We start from the raw sequence: 22,983 nt of genomic DNA, 5'->3' as shown, positions 1-22,983 counted from the left end.
TCTCATAAACAACGGTTAACTTTTTTTATTATTCGCTTTTGCTTGCAGTTTGGTTGTTGCCTTGGCTCTCTCCCTTAGTAGATCGCTTAATATCTCAACTCCTTGCGATTTTTGTTTCCAGTTGCCAATTTTGCACGAAAAGTGCTATACAGTTAGGGAAAAACAGACGAGGTAACGGGCGACAGTCATCTTGCTTATGGGTTTAAGGGTTATTGCAGGGTTTCATGATGGACGCTCTTTCACATTATTTTATTTCCCACCTTATCTAACCCATATCACGTGTATATGGTTCCGGGCATCTGTCAGCGTCGCGGCGAGCCCTAACTCAAGGAAACAATGAAGCAAAGGGATAAGTTAAACGCAATTGGCGTTTTCTCCGGCCGCAACTCGTTCCATGAGAGTACAGACCAGCTGAGTAACAGCCGCATCCCTCTCCTGGTCCCAGGATCAGCCTGAACAAAGAAGGTTGAACTAACAAAAGCAACAGCTACGCGTGTGGCGGTTGAATAGATGGTGACAACTGAACGCATCTCGAGTTACTCGCGCGGGTGCGGAATCTACGAGAAAACTGTCCTTCACATTACAAGAGATGCCGATAACTACCGCCATCTAAAAGGAGTGAAAAAGGCAGCATAATGCTGACCGATGAATAGCTGCGAATTCTCAACATTGATCTGGTGACGCTTTAGGAATGTGTGAGGAATGGTGGCGTGGGTGGGGAGGGGGGGGGTATGCCACCACGCACATACACCGCTGCGCGGGAAATAAGGAACATAGTACAGACAGGACTGTGTCTGAAAGAAGGAGACAAAGATGAAAGGCAGCCATCGGGCGACCATGTTTGTTCGGGCTGCAGCATCGGCATGGCGTAGACGAGCTCGTTCCCGGTTCTGCTCGCGGCGTTGCTGATCGAAAGCTGCCTGCTCCTGAAGATTGCGTATGACGCGTGGCTTACCCAATTCGGAGCCGAAGAGATTCTGCTCGGCGCGTGCTCGGCTGAGGCGGAGAACAATGACGTTACAACTGGCACAGAAAATCGCGCGCCTTTCTTTCTCTTTTTATTTCGTGCATGCGCATGGGGTTGAGCCGGAGGAGTTATTGGCTCACAGGCAACAGTCGGACGAATCGGGTAACCAGATACAGCTTCGCCGTAGTAGCCACTTGTGTGTCGAGGACGCACTTACGAAATAAAACGGTGATTTATTTCCTATGTTCTTGTCGCTTCTTTTTCCGTGACGTAACATAAGAAGTCATGCGTAAGCGCTTCCGAATCGCGTCCCTACCTAAAAATATGCATCCTATCTACAACAAAGAGAGGAGAGCTCGCAGGGCTAAGGCTCTAGTAAATAAACTTACACACCGGCGCGTAACGTAGAGTACGTGGACGCCGCTTGCGGCAGAGACGGGGCTGCGGTATCGACGGTGGTTGATGGCGACGGGTGCGTTAAAATAGCGTGCTCCACGTGCACGAGGGACGCCTGTACAGCCGAGGAGGTTGCAGTAGCGCTCGCTTGTGCGGGAACAAAAGCGGGAGTAATATTATGCGATAACAAATTAGCTATCCGAAATTTTAACAAAGGGAGAATCTCGGAAGAAGCCCTCCACATTCTACTCAAAAACCCTCCCAGGAGGGACATAACTTTTATTTGGATACCAGCCCATGAAGAAGTCCCAGGCAACGAAGCCGCTCATGAGCTCGCCCGAGCACTCTACCACCGGGCAACTCTAGAGCAGCCAGTTCCAGGAATAAAAGGTAGCATGATCACGTACAGGGAAATTGTCGATCACTACAAAGCCGAAAGAAGAATGTTTCCGCCTCCGCATCGGTCTCTCTCTCTGGAGGACGCTCGCATTTGGCAACGCCTCCAGGGCAACAATTATCACCACATTGGATCTCACCACCATCACCACCATCACCACCATCAATTATCACCACCATCACCACATTGGATCTACTTAACACAGACGAAAGACTATAACGACGCCCTCTGCAAAATTTGTAAGCAAAAAGGTACGGTAGACCATATAATATGGGAGTGTGCTGGCTCCCCAGGGGCCAAGGAAAACATTGTCAGTAGAGAAGCCTGGGAGGCCTTGCTCCAGAGCGAGGCTGAAGACGACCAGCGTCGAGCAATTCGCCAACGCGCGGGGACTGCTTCGTCCTGCTCCCCTACCTACGTGTAGGTTAAGAGGCGGGCACTCCAGCTCGGTGGAACAATAAAGTTTTCAATCAATCAATCAATCATGCGCAATTCGAAAAGTTAACCATCGCGCGGCACGTGGTACCCACGTGAACTAAACGCGAATGCCTGGGACCACTGGATCTTAGAGGGCATTCAGCATACCGCCCCTGTTCTGAATGAATCAGTCAGCAAGAAATCGGGAAAACGGGTCTTCTAAAAAAAGGAAAAAAAGGAAAGGCTGGCACGGATGGATTATCAAACACAGACATTTTGAATCAGTCAAGTTCTTTCAGGTTCGGTAGGCGTGATTGAAACTCCGGAACGACCCACTGGAAAACAAAAAAAAAAGATTTGGAGAGTTTCGCAGTTCATTAAATAATGTTCTTTATATCCGCTAAAGTGTGTTTTCAAGAAAAGAATGGGAAAAAATGGGCTTCATTCTACGTTGTAAAGGTCCACCCTTAAAAAGTTTACACCGTTTGGCCATTATCTTGTCCCAAAACAATAATCGTCAACTGTCTTGCCCGAATTTCCTTTCTTTAACGTTGCGAGCCCGATACTTTCAAGTCACGAACGGCGTGCGCACTATAAGCGTGACACAGCATTCTCGATAGAAAAGTACCGAGCGTGAGTGTAACGCGTAGTGAAAAATAAATGGGTTTTACGTGCCAGACCCACGATCTGAATGTGAGGTACGCTGTAGTATGGACTCCAAAACCCTAAATCTAAACACACGGGTGTTTTCGCGCTTCAGCCCCCTCGAAATGCGGTCACCCTGGCCGGGATTTAATCCCGCGACTTCGTGCTTAACAGCCTAACACCATAATCTCTAAGCAACCACGGCGGGTTGTAGCACGTAGTTACAGCCGTCCACAGGGCGTTCGTTGTCGATGGCCAGGCAGTTTCAGAGAGGGCATTGTGGCAACGCCCACGACGTGCTCGCTGAAAAGGGTTTACAGATGCTTCTCCCACGCCCCTACCATTTACAGGGTCGTCCACTCTTAGTAAGAACCCGGCGCTCCGCGGTGTACCAGAGCACACCGTGCGGCGGCGCATCGAAGCTAAGCGGCGCAAGCGCATAGGGGCTTGGAGGTGGAGCTCCGTGTCGTGTGTCATCTGCTAAAGCATGGCGTGCTCCGGCGCTCGAGCAGATAGTGTTCCTGTATATGCGCCCTGCGGGACCATATACAGGAACACTATGAACAGACGACACGAAACGCCGCCTCCAAGCCACTGCGAGGCTGCGGCGTTTAGCTTCAATGCTCGGCCAGACTGCGCCATGTTCTTACTAATGGTGGTACGACCCTGGACACTAGCGCAAGACATCATCACAACGTCATATTAACATTTACGATACGTCCATTCCTGTGACACTACTGACGTAATATTCCTTCAGCAAATCAACAAGCTGACGTGGCGGCTATCTCGGACCGCCATTACATATACGGGAAATGGCAGGTGCGTTAAACGGTATTCTGCACGCTACCGCTGTTCTTGTTTTTTAAGCGCAAACACCACTGTATAGCTGCCAAGGAATAGAAAAATGTTTTACTAGAAGAAGCCCACAGCTAACGTCACGTTTCGTGATCTTGTAGAAAGCGCAAAAAAAGTGTTTTTCAACACGTGTCGACAACAGAGCCTCTGCTGATCCCGCCAATTCATAGTGTTTTAGCAGGATTATCAAGGTCCTCAAGCATATGGTTATTTTAGTATAGACAAGTAATAATACTACTACGTAACACGCTAACAGCTTTACAGCAGCAATACGACTTATGTTTGTGATTTTGACAACAAGAAACACCCGAACATGAATGTCACGCAAATCTTTTTGTTAGCGGCCACTGGAACTTAGAAAGCCAGTTCAATCCAAGACTAGCGGCATTCCCTTAGGCCGATGGGTGTTTGCGGTTATTTTAGTCTTGAATAGCGCTGCGATTGTAGAGTGGTGCTTCGTCGTCCGGCCGCATTGGATAGCCACGCAAGGTCTGGCGCGGATTCTCGGCACGACGTGTCAAGAAATTCGCGCTCTCATCATCCTCATGAGGTGAGCCAATTTTCTAGTATTTCTGAGAAGCAGACAGAATATCCGCTGGACTTTTTCTGTGGGCGCTTGCTTTGTTGCAAGTATGCTAAAGTATATGTTATCTTTCTTGGTTTGATGCATAACATGCGTAGCGAAAGCGGTCTTCTTTCTTTGTCAAGAAAAATAGAGGGACGGTTTTAGCCGAAGGGCAGCCGAAGTCATGTTTACATCCATAGTGAGACCCATTTATTTATATTTGGTACAAATGACTATCTAACTGTTACGTAAAATGAACTGGACGTCTTGGTAAAGTACGGCACAGCAACTTGCCCCGCGAGAACCTATCGACATCCAGCAAGCGAATATAATGGGCTTTTTTTTAGCTGAGAACGCTGCCTATGGTGCTTGCACAAAACGTCCGAAATAAATTTTTCGCGTCTGCTACAGGTATCACCCCCGTAATGAATGCCGTAGCGATTTGTCTGTTACCGTTACGGCTGCTCTGTCAGGCGCAATTAGGGCCAGCAGCCAGTAACAGAGTTCAGAGTGTACGAGATGAAACAAAGCATTCTCATTGCGGGACTTATATGACAGTTTTTACGTGCCTTAGTTTTTCGGCTCGGTTTATGTGCAGTGTACCGCAAAAATTTAGTGACCATGTGAGCGTACACGTGAAGCGGCCTCTCCGCGAAAATTCTGGTGCACCAGCAGTCGTCGAGAGAAGCTAGGCTGCAAATGCCTCTTGTTGTCATATTTATTTTGTATTTCTCTTGATTACGCGACGAATTCTTCGACAACCATGGTGACGCGTTTCTCTCTTAAAAGCAGTATCAATGGAAATGGTATTGCTCATACCACCCACATGCTGCCAGGCTGATAACACTTATCAGGACTTATTAAACCCCTAAGAGACCCTCGCAGGATATTCAGGAGGGAGATGCAGTGTTGGAAAATGCTGGCATTCGTGAGTTTGCCAGTTGTTGCTATATAATATATTACTCTGACAATAACTCGACAAATAAGCTTGATACAAAGTCACATATACAAGCTCTGACCTAGTCGCAGTGCGTAGAGAGTGCGGTAATGGCGGGGATGGTCGAGCCGACCAAGTAAAAGCGGCAAGGGCCTCTTCGATGTGTGTCCCCAACTGACTGCGCAGCGGCGAAGAGGAAACAATCCAGTCACCCTAGTTTGGCATGATCTGGCGTGGTCCGTAGACATCTGCTATCTGCTGTGCAAACCACTGAAAAAACAAAATCGCAGCGTGCTTTTTTTAGCGAAACGCTTTTGTCTCGCCTTGGTTTTTGGGATGCCGGGATGCCTTGATAATCCCGACGTGATGGTCTTGTTATTTTATTCGCGCACAAAGCATTGGTTTGTGCTCGCCGACTAAGGAAAAAGCAAATCGTCAAATATAGAGGAAAAAACAGCCGCATTTCACGGACCTTAGTCGTGAGCCGAGCATCCAGATCTACTCGGGCCTTTTTTAACTTGGCACACGTCGTCGATATCAGTTCACATTCTGCAATCAAATGAACTTCTCACTTTGTCTGACTCCTACCCGCCTAGACAATGTGCCTAATGCATAAGTTATCTGTAGTTTATATTGCTTTGACTTGCGCAGGTAACACTGATCAATAAAACTTTGCATTTGAAGTGACTCGAAGCTCGTAGTACTCTGGCATCGTTTACAAAAGGCCTGAGACGCAATCAAATCCTTGACGTAATATGTGGACACCACACGTATTCTGGTCTGTTCCCCATTGCGCTTGACGCGGACCAGTGGTATAGTTTCAGAACATTTAAAAATTAATCCCCGAATCAGAAGATTTCGCAGTGACAAAGAACCTTGCCGAAGTGCTGCACAACGCGCAGTCGCAGAACGCGTTCGGAATCGCACCCATCGCCGCGAAAGTCATCGTGTGCGTCCTGTGAAGTCGGGTTGCCGAAGCACAGTAAGCGGTGCAGCACGTTGTTGCACCACTTAGGTTGCATTGTCGCCAGACAGATTGAGCAGCTCCAAGCGCCGTTCTGCCGTCGCAGTCGGCGTCACCGTGAGGTCCCGTATGAAGTCCCAGAGCGATGACGGTCGCCGTGCGTACTACGCTTATTTGCGAGTTACATCATGCAAGGATAGCCGACGATTGCTCCTCAACCAAGAGAGTAAAGCCAGGAAGAAGCGTGCAGGCTTCCGGCGCGCGCGAGGGAACCAACGTTGCGAGGGACCGGGAGGAAGGAAAAGAGAGCAAGCGGCATTCGCTTCCGACAGCAACAACGCATGTGGCGGTGCACGTGGCCGCGCGGCCGTATCTTAAGAGCGATCTGCGTCAGTGGCTCATAGCTTTGGGCGTACTGTGTGTTCTCGGCGCTCATTTTGCGTTAAAGAAATAGAGCACGAATGTCACTTCGCTCGCTGCTGCTGCCGCGTTTCCTCACGCCAGCGTTTCGACAGCTAATTTCCGCGGTGATTGAGTGAGATGTTTGCTCAAGCGCGTGACACCATACTTGTTAATTTAGTACGCTTGCCTTTGTCTGCAAGTTTATACGGCTGATAAAACTACTTATTTGCAATCGCAATCGATTATTTGCCTTTCGGACGAAACTGCGATCTTTTTCTGCTTCCGAGTTATGCAATAAGCCACCGCTTTATCTAGTTCCATTGCCTCAGTGCATATCGTGGAGACTTGCACAGAACTTTGGCGCACTAGAACGAACGGTGCAGCAGACTTTCATGGTTGCTTTACGCACCGCTGCGTTTTTTTTATATCGAATGTCGACTAATTTCGGAGGCAATGTATGCGCTCTTGCTTTACAGCCCAGCTCTGAGGCCCACGTTCCTGCAATGAGCACCGCAGCAAAAGATAAAAAACAGAACCCGTAGTGTGATATGAAAGATGCCAGCAACTGCCATGTGCACTCACACTCAACCGCTCGATGCGTCTTCGTAACTGGTCTCAGCTGGACCAGTGCAGTATCCTACTATCGTCTGCTCGCGTCAGTTGTCGCTCGAGCTTGCTTGGTTTGCTCGGTTTGAACTCGTTGGCGCTTTTTTCAATTATCATGGTTTGCGATTGTTTTGTAAGCTGCTTGTTTGCGCGACCCCAATTGTGTAGTACTTTATGGAAGCCACGCGGCACGAGCGATTACAATGGAACGTTCGACGAGTGATGTATAAAAATGGACGCGCTTGACCCGCAGACCATTTTATACGATCGACGACTTTACCACATGTCTCTCTCAAATTCTGCCTCAATATATCGCGAAATAACACTATAGAGCTGCGCTCAAATTTCAAGTTAGGCAGTACCGTAATCGTCGGTGAATTGTTTTTTCACGCAGCGTCGTTCCTCAGGCTAGACCTCAGTCTCGTGCAATATCCGTGTCAAGAATGCACTAAATGAAGTGATGATTTACCCCTACCTAATTTACCATGTCAAATTTAGGAGGCAGACAACGTGCGATACCAATTGCAGAAAACACACCTACAGGTTATATGTACCTGTTTTTTGTTGACGTATCCATAATTAAAGTGGGGCTTCTTTGATTCCTGTAATGTTCTGTATTTCCAGAGCAGTATTTACGGACAAGATGCACACACAGCGCCGTATGTATGCATTATGTTGTTCATGTCTAATGCGCTGGGAAAACATTAGTTATGCAATTTCAACTATTCTAGCGTTCAACCTTAGTATCCTCTGATCTTATCCACTTGCGTCTATTCTCTACCAGCACAACCAACAAAACAGTGGCACAAAAGGCTCATAACGACCATGTTTGCCATCCATCAAAATTATGCAGATCTAACGCACTTATTTTATTCTATATCCAACGAAGGTTACACGATACGGTAAATATATAATATAGAACTAGAACAAATGTGCTCATTTCTCTATATTTTTAACCTATAGGCGTTCTGTATTCTGACGCAATACTGTCACGTGGTAGTGACGGTGAAGAAAGAAGCAGTACGGTGGAATACAAAACTAGCTTTTATTGGGCGAACCTGTGCCCACAAAACAGGCTACACTTATAGTACAACGATAGCGGCGAACACGGTCGGCGATCGTCGGAAAATCTGATCTGCGGGTCAAGCGCGTCGGCTTTTATACAGCAGTCGTCGAATGTTCCAGTCTAATCGTTCGCACCCGGGTCTTCCACAAAGTTCTACACCATTCGCGTCACGCGACGAAATCCGATAATACAAGGTTCGGCGACAACAGACAGCGGATAGAAGCATCGATAACTTTCCAGAAACTTCGGATACATGCAGGTGCGTCCCGCGCTGTGCGATAACATTTGTTCGGCAGCGAAACGGGGTCGCCCGATAGAGATAAGTACACGTGTCAATACCCCCCTCTTAAAAAGCAACGACCCGATGCTACAAACAAGCGAAATAAAAAAACCCGTAGCAAAGAAAAGAACAAAAAATAAGGAATTTCGTCAGCGTCTGTAAAAGGGTTTAAGGCGCACCGCGTGGACCACTTCAGATCGTGCGCGGCGCCGCTGTGAATGCGAAATGCCGTCTGGCACGACCTCATAGTCCAGAGCGCCAATACGACGGATGACCTTGTAGGGTCCGAAATAGCGTCGGAGTAGTTTCTCACTGAGTCCTCGTCGGCGTATCGGGGTCCATACCCAAACACCGTCGCCGGGCTGGTACACGACGAAGCGTCGTCGGAGGTTGTAGTGTCGGCTGTCGGTCCTATGCTGGCTCTTGATTCGCAGGTGGGCGAGCTGTCGGGCTTCTTCGGCGCGCTGGAGATAGGTAGCGACGTCAACGTTCTCCTCGTCAGTGACGTGCGGCAGCATGGCGTCGAGCGTCGTCGTCGGGTTCCTGCCGTAGACCAGCTTGAACGGCGTGATCTGTGTTGTTTCTTGCACCGCCGTGTTGTAAGCGAATGTTACGTACGGCAGGACGGCATCCCAGGTCTTGTGTTCGACGTCGACGTACATCGCTAGCATGTCGGCGAGGGTCTTATTCAGCCGCTCCGTAAGACCATTCGTCTGCGGATGGTAGGCCGTTGTCCTCCTGTGCCTTGTTTTACTGTATTTCAGTATGGCTTGGGTGAGCTCCGCTGTAAAAGCCGTTCCTCTGTCGGTGATGAGGACTTCTGGGGCGCCATGTCGCAGCAGGATGTTTTCAACAAAGAATTTCACCACTTCGGCTGCGCTACCTTTCGGCAGTGCTTTAGTTTCAGCGAAGCGGGTGAGGTAGTCCGTCGCCACGACGATCCACTTACTTCCGGTTGTTGATGTCGGAAAGGGCCCCAGTAAGTCCATCCCGATCTGCTGGAATGGTGGGCATGGAGGCTCGATTGGCTGTAGTAATCCGGCTGGCCTTGTCGGCGGTGTCTTGCGTCGCTGACAGCCTCTGCATGTTCTGACATAACGGGCGACGTCGGCGGTCAGGCGCGGCCAATAATACTTTTCTTGTATCCTCGATAGTGTCCGGGAAAATCCGAGGTGTCCAGTGGTCGGATCGTCATGTAGGGCATGCAATACTTCTGGACGAAGTCCTGATGGGACAACAAGAAGGTAGTTGGCGCGGACAGGTGAAAAGTTCTTCACGAGTAGATTGTTTTCAAGCGTGAAGGAAGATAATCGGCGCTTAAATGCCCTGGGGACAACGTCGGTGTGCCCTTCCAAATATTCCACGAGGCCTTTTAGCTCCGGGTCTGCCCGTTGCTGTTCAGCGAAGTCTTCCGCGCTTATCATTCCAAGGAAGGCGTCGTCATCTTCGTCATCTTGCGGCGGCGGGTCAATGGGGGCGCGTGATAGGCAATCGGCATCGGAGTGTTTTCGTCCGGACTTGTAGGTGACAGTGATGTCGTATTCTTGTAGTCTGAGGCTCCACCGAGCCAGCCGTCCTGAAGGATCCTTTATACTCGCTAGCCAACACAACCCGTGATGGTCACTGACGACTTTGAATGGCCTGCCATAAAGATAAGGGCGAAATTTAGCTGTAGCCCAAACGATGGCGAGGCATTCCTTTTCGGTCGTAGAATAGTTGCCTTCCGCTTTTGACAGCCACCGGCTAGCGTAAGATATCACCTGTTCGACTCCATTTTTCCTCTGGACTAGAACGGCACCGAGGCCTAGGCTACTGGCGTCAGTATGGATTTCTGTATCGAGGTACTCGTCGAAGTGCGCAAGTACCGGCGGCGACTGCATGCGTCGTTTGAGTCCTTCAAATGCGTCGGCCTGCGGCGTTTCCCACTTGAACTCAACATCACATTTAGTTAGACATGTGAACGGCTCGGCGATGCGTGAAAAGTCCTTGACAAAGCGCCTGCAGTAGGCACACATGCCAAGGAATCTACGCACTGCCTTCTTGTCGGTGGGCTGCGGGAACTTTGCGATGGCAGCTGTTTTCTGGGGGTCGGGGCGTACTCCGGATTTACTGATGACGTGGCCTAGGAACAGAAGCTCATCGTAAGCGAAGCGGCATTTTTCTGGCTTCAGAGTGAGCCCTGATGACTTGATGGCCTCTAGTACTGTGGCAAGCCGCCTAAGGTGATCGTCGAAATTTCCGGCGAATACAACGACGTCATCCAAGTAAACGAGGCAGGTCTGCCATTTCAATCCCGCTAAAACCGGGTCCATCACGCGCTTGGATGTTGCAGGCGCCGAGCACAGTCCAAATGGCATAACCTTGAACTCGTAGAGGCCATCTGAGGCGATGAAGGCGGTCTTTTCGCGATCTTTTTCGCGGACTTCTATTTGCCAATAGCGAGACTTGAGGTCTATCGAGGAGAAGTACTTAGCGTTGCAGAGCCGATCCAATGCGTCGTCGATCCGTGGAAGGGGGTATACGTCCTTCTTCGTGATCTTGTTCAGACGACGATAATCGACGCAGAAACGTAGGGTTCCGTCCTTTTTCTTCATCAGGACAACAGGGGATGCCCACGGGCTTTTCGACGGCTGGATGATGTCGTCGCGCAGCATTTCGTCGACTTGTTCTCTTATAGCTTCGCGTTCTCGCGACGAAACTCGGTAAGGGCTTTGGCGGAGTGGTCGAGCGTACTCCTCGGTGATTATGCGATGGTTGGCGACTGGTGTTTGTCGAATCCTCGATGACGTCGAAAAGCAGCCTTTGTATCGTCGGAGCAGACTTCTGGGCTGCTGTTGCTTAATCACTGGGAGACATGGATTAATGTCGTAGTCTGGATCGGGAACCATGGTCGTCAGGGTAGATGCGGCGGGATCCGAGAGGACAAACACATTACTGGTTTCCAGAATTTCCTCGATGTACGCGATCGTCATGCCTTTGTTGATGTGCTTGAACTCCTGGCTGAAGTTTGTCAGCAACACTTCAGTTTTCCCTCCGTGCAGTCGAGCGATCCCTCTTGCGACGCAAATTTCACGGTCTAGCAGTAGACGTTGGTCGCCTTCGATGACACCTTCTACGTCAGCGGGTATTTCAGTGGCGAGCGAAATAACAATGCTGGAGCGAGGCGGGAGGCTCACTTGATCTTCGAGCACACTCAAGGCGTGGTGACTACGAGGGCTCTCCGGCGGTATTGCTTTATCTTCCGACAGCGTTATAGACTTCGACTTCAGGTCGATGATAGCGCCGTGTTGGTTCAGGAAGTCCATACTGAGAATGACGTCTCGTGAACACTGTTGGAGGATAACGAAGGTGGCAGGGTAAGTCCGTTCGTGAATGGTTATTCTTGCCGTGCAGATTCCAGTCGGCGTAATCAGGTGTCCTCCAGCGGTGCGAATTTGAGGGCCTTCCCATGCAGTCTTAACCTTCTTCAACTGGGCGGCGATGTGTCCACTCATGACGGAATTATCAGCCCCTGTGTCCACTAAGGCGGTAACAGCATGGCCGTCGAGAAGCACGTCGAGGTCGGTGGTTCTTTGTCTGGCGTTGCAGTTAGGTCTTGGCGTCGGATCACGGCTGCGTCGTGTTGAACTGAAGCTGGAACGTCGCGTCGTCAAGCCGTCTTTCGTTGGTGTAGTCTTGGCTTCCTGACTTCGTCGGAACGGCGGCGTGTCGTCATTAGGTCGTCGAGATGGTTTCTTCGTCGTCTTCGTCGGCGGCGGAGGATCTTCGTCAGTTCGACGAACAGCAACCGCACCTCCATCGGTTGCCGCTTTTAGTTTTCCGGATATGGGCTCGCTGACCGGCCCCGGGCTGGGCCAGTGTATGGTCGGCGCTGCGGTGACAGGTAGCGGCCTGGTGACGACGAACGGGACCGTCGTCGAGAGTTCCACTGAGTGGCGGCTAGGTAATCGGCGATTTCACGTGGGCGTTCCCCAAGCTGTGGACGCGGCGCGTTGACGGCGAACCCTCTCAGTCCCAAGTCACGGTATGGGAATCGGCGGTACACATAGCCGGCTTCTCCGCAGTGATAGCAGAGCGGGCGGTGGTTGGGGGCTCGCCAAATGTCCGTCTTCCTCGCGTAGGTGCGCTGGGTGACGGGTGGTCGTGCTGGCGGTGACGGCGGCGGACGAAGGAACTGCGTCGTTGCAGGGCACTGGCGTTGTCGCGGAGGGGGACCTGGACGGCGTGCGACGGCGGCGTATGTCATCGCTTCAGGCTGGGGCTGCGGTAATTGTGGTTGCAGCTCAGGAACTCCTAGCGATCGGTGCACCTCTTCTTTCACGATGTCGGCGAACGAGGCCACTTGAGGCTGCGACGATGGCAAGACCTTGCGCAGTTCTTCGCGCACAATGGCCCTGATGGTCTCGCATAGATCGTCCGGAGCCAGTGATTGAATTCCGGAGTAGCTTGCTGGCTTGGTGCGTCGGTCGAATTGCCGGTTCCGCAATTCTAGTGTCTTCTCGATGCTCGTCGCCTCACGAAAAAACTCGTCGACGGTTTTCGGTGGGCTTCTTACCATACCGGCGAAAAGTTCCTCTTTTACACCACGCATCAGTAGACGTACCTTCTTCTCCTCGGACATCTCGGGGTCGGCGTGGCGGAACAGACGGCTCATTTCCTCAGTGAAGATCGCGATCGTCTCATTCGGCAGCTGCACTCTTGTCTCCAGTAGAGCTTGGGCTCGCTCTTTTCGCACGACGCTTTGAAATGTTTGCAGGAAGCCGCTTCGGAAGAGGTCCCACGTCGTCAAGGTGGCTTCTCGATTCTCGAACCACGTCTTGGCGGCGTCCTCCAATGCGAAATAGACATGTCGTAGCTTGTCGTCGCTTGCCCAGTTGTTAAACGTAGCGACCCTCTTATAGGTTTCCAGCCAGGTTTCCGGGTCCTCAAATGTGGAACCGCGGAACGTCGGTGGTTCCCTGGGCTGCTGCAGCACGATAGGGGACGCTGGGGCTGCCATTGGGGTTGCCTTGGCCACAATCTTCTTGGTCTTCTCAGGTAGAAGTCCGTGCTCCGGGGGCAGCTGTTGAAGACGGCGGCTTGCTCGGTGGTCCGGAACTACGTTGGTATTCTGTTTGCGGTCTGGGCTGGGATCACGGGTTGTCGGGGGCGTCCCGTACATGAACGAAAAGCACCTCCACCAGATGTTACGTGGTAGTGACGGTGAAGAAAGAAGCAGTACGGTGGAATAGAAAACTAGCTTTTATTGGGCGAACCTGTGCCCACAAAACAGGCTACACTTATAGCACAACGACAGCGGCGAACATGGTCGGCGATCGTCGGAAAATCTGATCTGCGGGTCAAGCGCGTCGGCTTTTATACAGCAGTTGTCGAATATTCCAGTCAAATCGTTCGGACCCGCGTGCCTTCCACAAAGTTCTACACCATTCGCGTCACGTGACGAAATCAGATAATACAAGGTTCGGCGACAACAGACAGCGGACAGAAGCATCGATAACTTTCCAGAAACTTCGGATACATGCAGACGCGTCCCGCGCTGCGCGATAACATTTGTTCGGCGGCGAAACGTGGTCGCCCGATAGAGATAAGTACACGCGTGAATATTTACGCTTAGGTAACGCGTAGGTCACAACATCAATCCTGTGAAATGTTTGCTGTTATGAAGTACCTTCGCCCAAATCTTTAACTGGTGTGCGGGAGCGGTGGCTTTTCCGGGCGTGAGCGCCGTATGACGCGGCGAGGCTGGAAACAGCCTAGTAGACGATGGGCCCAGCTGAGCGCGCTTTGTCCGCATGCGCTTAGCCTCAGACTGTTTCCAGCCTCGCCCCGTCAAACGGCGCTGACGCACGGAAAAGTCGCCGCTCCCGCACACCAGTTAAAGATTTGGGCGACTGTACACTGTTCGAAAAGTGTTTGCATGTTCGCACACATCAATTCTGGAGAATTTAAACTTTGGGACGTCGACATAGTGATCTCAAGACCACGAAGGCGATGTCCGATACTCCTGAAAGGAAGAGGATGGATGCGAGGTGTATAGGGGCACAAAGAAGTAGGGCACATCATTAAAGTATGTCTAAAGCTTCTATGACGTCGTGTCAGAATGGCGTTATACCCTATGACAAATCTATCGAAGTTTAAGAAAAAATTGGCTGCCACTTGAGTACTGTGAACAAGGGTGCAAGCGAAGATCGGGATTCTTCGTTGTCGTAGCGCCTCGGCTTCTCGCTACCTCACGACGAGGTCGGCACGTCGACGACGAGCCCCTTCTCGGGCGATTTCCCGGCAACGTTCATCAAACGCCTTCTATTCATCACCCGAGTGCACTATGCATGGCCCGCTGATGTTCCTTCTACGCAGCCTGCTCTTCGGCAAAACGAATAAAGTAGGGCCTCGCCATCCGATTGCCCGGCCTGAACTGTAGGGAAACGGCAGGCGCAGAGGCGAGTGGACACGCAATCTCACCCCTTCCATCCTCCTCCTCCGGAGGGAGGGGAATTCTGTGATTGCCTCACGCTATGCGCTGTGCCTACTTCTTCAGGCATATAAAGTCCCGCTTCATAGGGCCCGTATGATGAATCGAGAGTGTCTGCAAAGGAATAATGTCATGAACAACCGATGCAGACCGACAGTGGTCGGTCTGCATCGTATGTTCATGACATTTCCTCGAGAAAGGTTCGTTCATGACAAACCTTCCCTTGAGAGCAACTTGGAGTTTTTTACGTGTATAGAATGCTCCGAACCAGGTACTTATACCAACAAATTACTAAGCATAACAATTCAGTTGGAAAGATTGATGCAGACAAGTACACAGTGTCGGTTACTCGTGCACGGGCCGAGAAGCTGCGGGCCGGGTAAGAGCCCACAAAACATGAGTTATCGGACTAACAAACGATACGCTTCTAATAAGGAAATACGACAAATAGGAAGCGGGCATGACGGTTCGACGTGCGGTGATGTTATCGAGCGCGTCATTGTGGAATATTTGAATGAATTGCTCGGTCAACCACACACCATTATAGGGGGCTTTAAAGCAGAATTTGTTGTTAGTGCCTAAGCTGGATGAAGAAGGACGCTTCTGGAACAGCCAATTTCCAGAAAAGAAATGGAGGACGCAATAGATGCACTACCTGTTGGCAAGGCACCTGGCCCTGACGGCCTAGGAGTAGGCATTTTTTTAAAACATTAAAACAATATTAGCCTATATTGTGCACAGTTATCGCCGAATCGTATCAGCAAAAAGATAAACCACTGTGCTTCACAACTTAGCAGATCGTTCTCACCCCAAGAACTGAGGCACTTGAAAAACCTTCCGTTAGTGGGGTCTTATCGCCCAATAAGCCTTATCAACGTCGACTGTAATATATTTATGAAGCTGTTGGCCAAACGATTGCCGGGACTGATAAAGAGGCTGGTTGGCACGCATGTGCTGCCTTCGCTAACATCGCCGATGAGCAGTACCGAGACCTATCGCTGCGAGCACTCATCGAGCGTCTGCGCTCTACACCAACCGTCGCATCCGTTCACCGATATGTCGTCCAGGGCCGCATTCTGTACCGAAGGAACTTCCTCCCTGACGGGTCTGATCTTCTTGTCGTGCCAAAACATCTACGACAGACTGTGCTCTTTGAGATGCATGACGCACCCACTGCACGACATCTTGGCGTAACCCGTACGTACGACCGCGTCCGCCGCCGCTTCTATTGGCCTGGTCTTGCTCTCTCCGTCCGACGCCATGTTGCTGCCTGTGATCCCTGCCAGCGTCGGAAAACACCTCAGGTGCCACCTGCCGGTCATCTCCAGCCGATCACCGTCCCTGTGAAACCGTTCTTTCGTGTTGGATTAGACCTCCTCGGTCCTTTTCCCACGTCGTCCTCTGGGAATAAATGGGTAGCAGTCGCAATTGATTGCGCCATCCGATACGCTATCACGTGGGCTCTCTCTGCCAGTTTCGCCACTGACGTCGCGGACTTTCTTTGGCGTGACATTATCTTGCTTCATGGCGCCCTGCGACAGCTGCTTACTGACCATGGTCGTAACTTCCTCTCGAACGTTATCGCCGAAATTGTGCGTTCCTGCTCCATACCATCTTCCAACCAATGGTCTGACAGAGCGGTTAAACCGTACTCTTCACTGCTGCCCAAGTACGTTTCCAAGGACCACCACGACTGGGACATTGCCCTTCCTTACGTCACATTTGCACATAATTCTTCCCGGCATGACGCCGCTGGATTTTCTCCATTTTATGTACCGTAAGGTCGCGAACCGACATTGCCCCTTGACACGGCACTTCCTCCTGCTACGATCTCAACAAGGAAGTATGCGCGCGACGCCATTGCCCTCGACGACCATGCACGCCAGCTTGCCCGTAGTCGACTGACGGCCTCGCAAACCACTCAGCAGCGTCAGTACAACGCCCGCCCCCGTGACGTACAGTTTTCACGCGGTGCGCTCATGCTCCTGTGGTCGCCCTCTCGTCACGTCGGACGTTCAGAGAAGCCGCTTTCGCGATACACAGGGTCCTACAACGTGCTGCACCAGCTGACGCCTGTGACGTGGGAAATTCCTCCTGTGCGTTCAACCTCGTCCATTACCCTGGCATCTAGTGATGTACACGTCAGTAGGCTCAAGGCCTACTACACTGCTTCCGAGTCCGGTGTTTAGTCGCTCCGGAATGGCGCTTTTGCCGCCGTTGGTAGTGCTACGGATAAGTATTCGCGATGAAAGAGGCGAGCAGGGTGAAGACGACGACGACGATTAGAGGCTAGCGCGGGCTGTTGCCTCTTGGCCAAGTGCGGCGTATTTCTTGTAAATATACTTCAATATAGATTTTCGACTGCGTCTTCCTACGTTACAATATTTATGAAGCTGTTGGCCAAACGATTGCCAGGTCTGATAAGGAGGCTGGTTGGCACGCTTCAGACCTGTGGTATAAAGGTTTGAAGCATCGCCACAAACTTACACGTAGCTCGAAATGTGCTACATGTAGCGGTGTATTTGGGCACGGAGTGACTATGGTGCAATTAGATCTCGCTAAGACCTTCAACCGTGTTTCCTACAATCCTCTCTTCGCCATATTCGAGCATTCCAACGTAGGAAACGTAATAAGAGACGGTGTCAGAATGGCGTATGCTAACTGCTAACTGTCAGTCAGGTCCCTTTGAACGTGGACCTGACTCGCAGCAAGTGCGGGCTTTTGTTAGGCACGACTGTCCACTGTCGCGCCGGCTGTTCGCCGCCAACCTTGAGCCTCTGTACAATGCCATCGAGAATAATGAACGTATAACTGGCGTCAGGTTACAGTCAACACATGTAAGACTTTTGGCGTATGTCGATGACATCGCCATATTTTGTTCAAATAGAGATATTTGTCAGGCCGTAGAGGTAGTTCAAACCTTCTGCGAATACACCAGGGCGCAAATAAATTGGGAGAACAGTTATGGATTCTGGCATGGGGGGTGAATGGGATAAAACGCCAGACTACTACTTTCGACTTTGGTGGTCAACCCCTGAAACAAAGTATCTAGGCATGTTTCCCAATACTTATCCCAACAGGGAGCCGAACTGAAGAAACAATGGGCGAGAGCACAGCAAAAAGGTTCAATCGTAGCAAGGGCGACAGCTGTCAAGGTTCTCGCGTGCCACAGTCTGTAAGCTATATCTTACCACCGCAATGTGGTATTCTCTGCTGTGTGCGTCGGGGATCAAGATCCTAAAAAATTCCCCGCGTTTTCACAATTTTCATATGGGCGTAGACTTGAGGAATGAACCAGCCGCACAAACAAAACCACAATGAATGATTTGTTCCTTCACACATCTGTGCAAGTGCTTTTATATCGTCACGTTCCAGGATTTGTACGAATGTATGAAGCAATCCATGGTGCCGTTAAACGTTACCTACGAGACGTCGTGCATGCGTACAGATTGTTGGATGTGCGGTTTTCAAAGCAGCCTCTCACCACTATTACTAGGAAAAAACTATACGGACCCAATGGACATTATGCTCCTTGTACCGATGTCACACCGCGGATGCCCAGGAGATGTCATAAAATGGTTAAAAGAATGCTTGTACGCCCTTCAGTTAAAACTTTTTTTCATTATGCTACACACTAATACATTATCAGTTCTTGACATGAAAGTACGGAGCGCAGCGTTTTTGAGCAAGGAAACTCAAGCAAGGCAGATGACGATTATTGAGGTGTAGCAAGATACCACCGATAGGGTGCACATTTGTTGAGCGTAGTCGCATTTAACTCCCGCCCGCACCTCTCCCGTATGTCATCTACTCAAGCACCCAATCCAGACGTTCACACTTCGACGTTTGCCGCATATCAGTGTGTATAAATGTTTGTAGCTTGCCTCAGCACCGCTTCAGACTCAGGCATTATGCTCGCTGAAGACGATCACGTTTGGTAAATGTTCAAAGAACAAGCTGGTTACATTGCAATACGCCCAAGCTACATCATGAGTACTATATCCACCTTATGTCTTTTGCACAAGGGTAGCGAACCAATGATCGCGCATATCTAATCACCTAGACATTATGTGGAATTTGCGTGTGCATATCGTGGCAAAGCGTTTCTTCGAAGAAAAACACCCAGTGCCCTTCCATTCTGTGAAGGATGACCAACGACGCTGTGTATGTGGGCTCCTTAATGGCGAACTGCACCTCCGCGGCGGGTCGGCCCGGCATTTCACTATCTTCGGGATCGGCCCACGTATGGGGAGGGCCTAATGCCTGCGCGACCTCAGCACTCCCAGGGGTGTCTGCGTCAGCAGGCGTTAGGTGTGTTGCTACACCACGTGCCCGAGCGCCGAAGGGTTGGACCCTCGCACGTGTAGCAGTGTGCGGCTTAGTCGTGTCTAGGGAAAGGGGGATCCTGGCAGTTGAGCTGATGCCGGGTTTTCGAACCTTTAAGGTACCCCGGAAGAGACAACACACCCCTTCAGCCTTTGCTTCGCATCACACGGAGAGGCGAGAACTTGGAGTCGGGTTCCTGATTAACAAGAATATAGCTTGTAACGTACAGGAATTCTATAGCATTAACGAGAGGGTGGCAGGTCTTGTTGTGAACCTTAATAAGAGGTACAAATTGAAGGTCGTACATGTGTATGCCCCTACATCCAGTCATGATGACCAGGAAGTCAAAAGCTTCTATGAAGACCTGGAATCGGCGATGGGTGAGGTCAAAACAAAATACACTCTACTGATGGGCGACTTCAATGCCAAGATAGGCAAGAAGTAGGCTGGAGACAAGGCAGTGAAGGAATATGGCATAGGAACTAGGATTAGCAGGGGAGAGTTATTAGTCGACTTAGCAGAGCAGAATAAGATGCGGATAATTAATACCTTCTTCCGCAAGCGGGATAGCCGAAACTGGAGCAGGAGCCTGAATGACGACACTAGAAATGAAATAGACCTTGTTCTCTGTGCTAACCTTGGCATCATAGATGTGGACGTGCTCAACAAGGTGCGCTGCAGTAACCATAGGAAGGTAAGAACTCGTATAAGCCTAGACTTGAGGAAAGAACGGAAAAAAACTGGCACATAAGCCGATCAATGAGTTAGCAGTAAGAGGTAAAATAGAGGAATTCCGGATCAGCTACAGAACAGGTATTCGGCTTTAACACAGGAAGAGGACCTTAGCGTTGAAAAAATGAACGACAATCTCAGGGGTATCATTAAGGAGTCTGCAATAGAAGTCGGTGGCAACTCCGTTAGACAGGATAACAGTAAACTATCGCAGGAGACGAAAGATCTGATGAAGAAACGACAATGTATGAAAGCCTTTAACCCTACAGCTAGAATAGAACTGGGAGAACTATCCAAGGTAATGAACAAGCGTGAGACAGCTCACATAAGGAAGTATAATATGGATAGAACTGAACATGCTCTCAGGAACGGAGGAAGACTAAAAGCAGTGAAGAAGAAACTAGGAATAGGCAAGAATCAGATATATGAGTTAAGGGAGAAAGCCGGCAATATCATCACTATTATGGATGAGATCGTTCAAGTGGCTGAGAAGTTATATAGAGATTTATACAGTAACAGTGGCACCTACGATGATATCGTGAGATAGAATAATCTAGAGGAATTCGAAATCCCACAAGTAACGCCGGAAGAAGTAAAGAACGCCTTGGGAGCTATGCTGAGGAGGATCCGGTAACACATTTGTTGAAGGAGGGGGGGGGGGGGGGGGGCATATTGTTCTAGAAAAACTGGTCACCCTGTATACACAATGCCTCAAGAGCTCGAGCGTACCGGAATCTTGGAAGAATGGTAACATAATCCTAATCCATGAGAAAGGGGACGCCAAGGAGTTGAAAATTTATAGACTGATTAGTTTGCTGTCCGTTGCCTACTATGTATTTACTAAGGTAATCGCAAATAGAATCACGAACACCATAGCCATCTGTCAAACAAAGGGCCAAAGGCTACTCAACAATAGACCATATTCACACTATCAATCAGGTGATAGAGAAATGTGTGGAATATAACCAACCCTTATATATAGCCTTCATTGATTACGAGAAAGCATTTGATTCAGTCGAAACCTCAGCAGTCATGGAGGCATTGCGGAATCAGGGTGTAGACAACCCGTATGTAAGAATACTGAAGTATATCTATAACGGCTCCACAGCCACCGTGGTCCTCCATAAAGAAAGCAACAAAATCACCATAACGAAAGGCGTCAGGCAGGGAGATACGATCTCTCCAATGCTATTCAAAGCGTGTTTACAGGAGGTATCCAGAGACCTGGATTGCGATAAATGGGGATAAGAGTTAATGGAGAATTCCTTAGTAAATTGCGATTCGCTGATGATATTGCCTTGCTTAGTAACTCAGGGCACCAACTGCAATGCACGGTCACTGACCTGTAGAGGCAAAGCCGAAGGGTATGTCTAAAATTATTCTGTAGAAAGCTAAAGTAATGTTCAACAGTCTCGGAAGAGCACACCAGTTTACGATAGGTAGTGAGGCACTGGAAGTGGAATAGATCTTAGGACAGGTAGTGACTGCGGATCCTGATCATGAGTCTGAAATAATCAGAAGAAGAAGAATTGGCTGACGTGCGTTTGGCAGGCATTCTCAGATCATGAACAGCAGGTTGCCATTATACCTCAAGAGGAAAGTATATAACAGCTGTGTCTTACGGGGCAAAAACATACGGGGCAAAAACCTGGAGGCTTACGCAAAGGGTTCTACTTAAATTGAGGACAACACAACGAGCTATCCCTTAGGTGTAACGCTAAGGGATAAAAAAAGGGCAGATTGGGTGAGGGAACAAACGCGAGTTCATGATATCTTAGTATAAATCAAGAAAAAGAAATAGGCATGGGCAGGACATGTATTGAGGAGGAAAGATAACCGATGGTCATTAAGGGTAACGCACTGGACTCCAAGGGGAAGGGAAGCGTAGTAGAGGGCGGCAGAAAGCTAGGTGAGCGGATGAGATTAAGAAGTTTGCAGGGACAACATGGCCACAATTAGTACATGAGCCCTGTAGTTGGAGAAGTATGGGAGAGGCCTTTGTCGTGCAGTGGGCGTAACCAGGCTGATGATGATGATGGTGAATCCTGTGACATCCCCAGGTTTGGTTCTGAGGCGGGCAGCGCGCAGTAATGGTATCTATGGCTTCAAGTGCCCCCCCTCCCCCTTCCTGATCACTCACTGATGAAACCCTCGACATTTTTATGAAACCAAAAGAAACATTTCCCATGTGCCATTCCTAATATAGTCAACATGAAACCAAGAGAGTCCGTTCATTATCTCCATACGCTGCCGCAATATGTCTGACTGAAGCAATCGGCTCTGGTTACAAAGTAACTTAAATGGGAAGCGGCGACCTTCTGGAAGTACGTCATAAGCATCAATACGATAAACAGAGAAAAATTGTTGAGTTTGGTGCCCTTCCTGTCTCTGTGGGTCCCCACAGGGCAATGAACACTGTGCGCAGTGTCATTTCCAATTATGGCCTCATTAAACTCAGTGAAAGCGAGCTGTTGGATATGTGGGAAGACCAGAAAGTAGTAAAGGTGCAACGAATTAAGGCGCGACGGCAAGGGCATTCCAACCTCGCACGTAATAATTACATTTGGAACAAGTGAACTCCCTGATTCAATAGAGGCCCGATATTGTAGACTTCGCGTACGACAGTACATTCCCCATCCGCAACGATTCTTGACGTGTAACAGTTTTCGGCATGGGTCTCAGAGCTGCCGAGGGCACGCTACTTGGGCAAAGTATGCACCTATATAGCAAGCCTTATACATCTGTGCTTTCACAAACCACTGTGCTAACTGTGACGGCGATCATCCCGCTTATTTGTGATCGGGCCCGTTATGGAAGAAAGAAAGAAATAATTCAACTCAAGGTCAAACTAAACATTTTCTTTCCAGCAGCGCGCATGCGTTATTCTGTTCACAATCAGTCTAATCCGTTCTACAGTCACGTGGCGCTCCGGGGCCAACGCCACATCCTCCGTCTG

General features: G+C 49.8%; 1 protein-coding gene across 4 annotated transcripts in view; it reads left to right on the top strand.

Moving 5' to 3' along the window:
- Positions 1–4,050: 4,050 nt before the first annotated feature.
- LOC139057616 (NLR family CARD domain-containing protein 3-like) overlaps positions 4,051–22,983 on the top strand; it is a 132,322-nt gene continuing 113,389 nt past the window's right edge. The window contains exon 1 of one of the 4 annotated variants that reach the window (XM_070536155.1): positions 4,051–4,227. The gene's annotated coding sequence lies outside the window, so the exon portion shown is untranslated. The remainder of the gene's footprint in view (positions 4,228–22,983) is intronic. The other 3 variants (XM_070536154.1, XM_070536153.1, XR_011512941.1) reach the window with 3 other exon arrangements.

This window comes from Dermacentor albipictus, chromosome 3 (genome assembly GCF_038994185.2).
Source record: "Dermacentor albipictus isolate Rhodes 1998 colony chromosome 3, USDA_Dalb.pri_finalv2, whole genome shotgun sequence".
Taxonomy (NCBI): domain Eukaryota; kingdom Metazoa; phylum Arthropoda; class Arachnida; order Ixodida; family Ixodidae; genus Dermacentor; species Dermacentor albipictus.
This window is presented reverse-complemented; position numbering and strand designations above follow the sequence as displayed.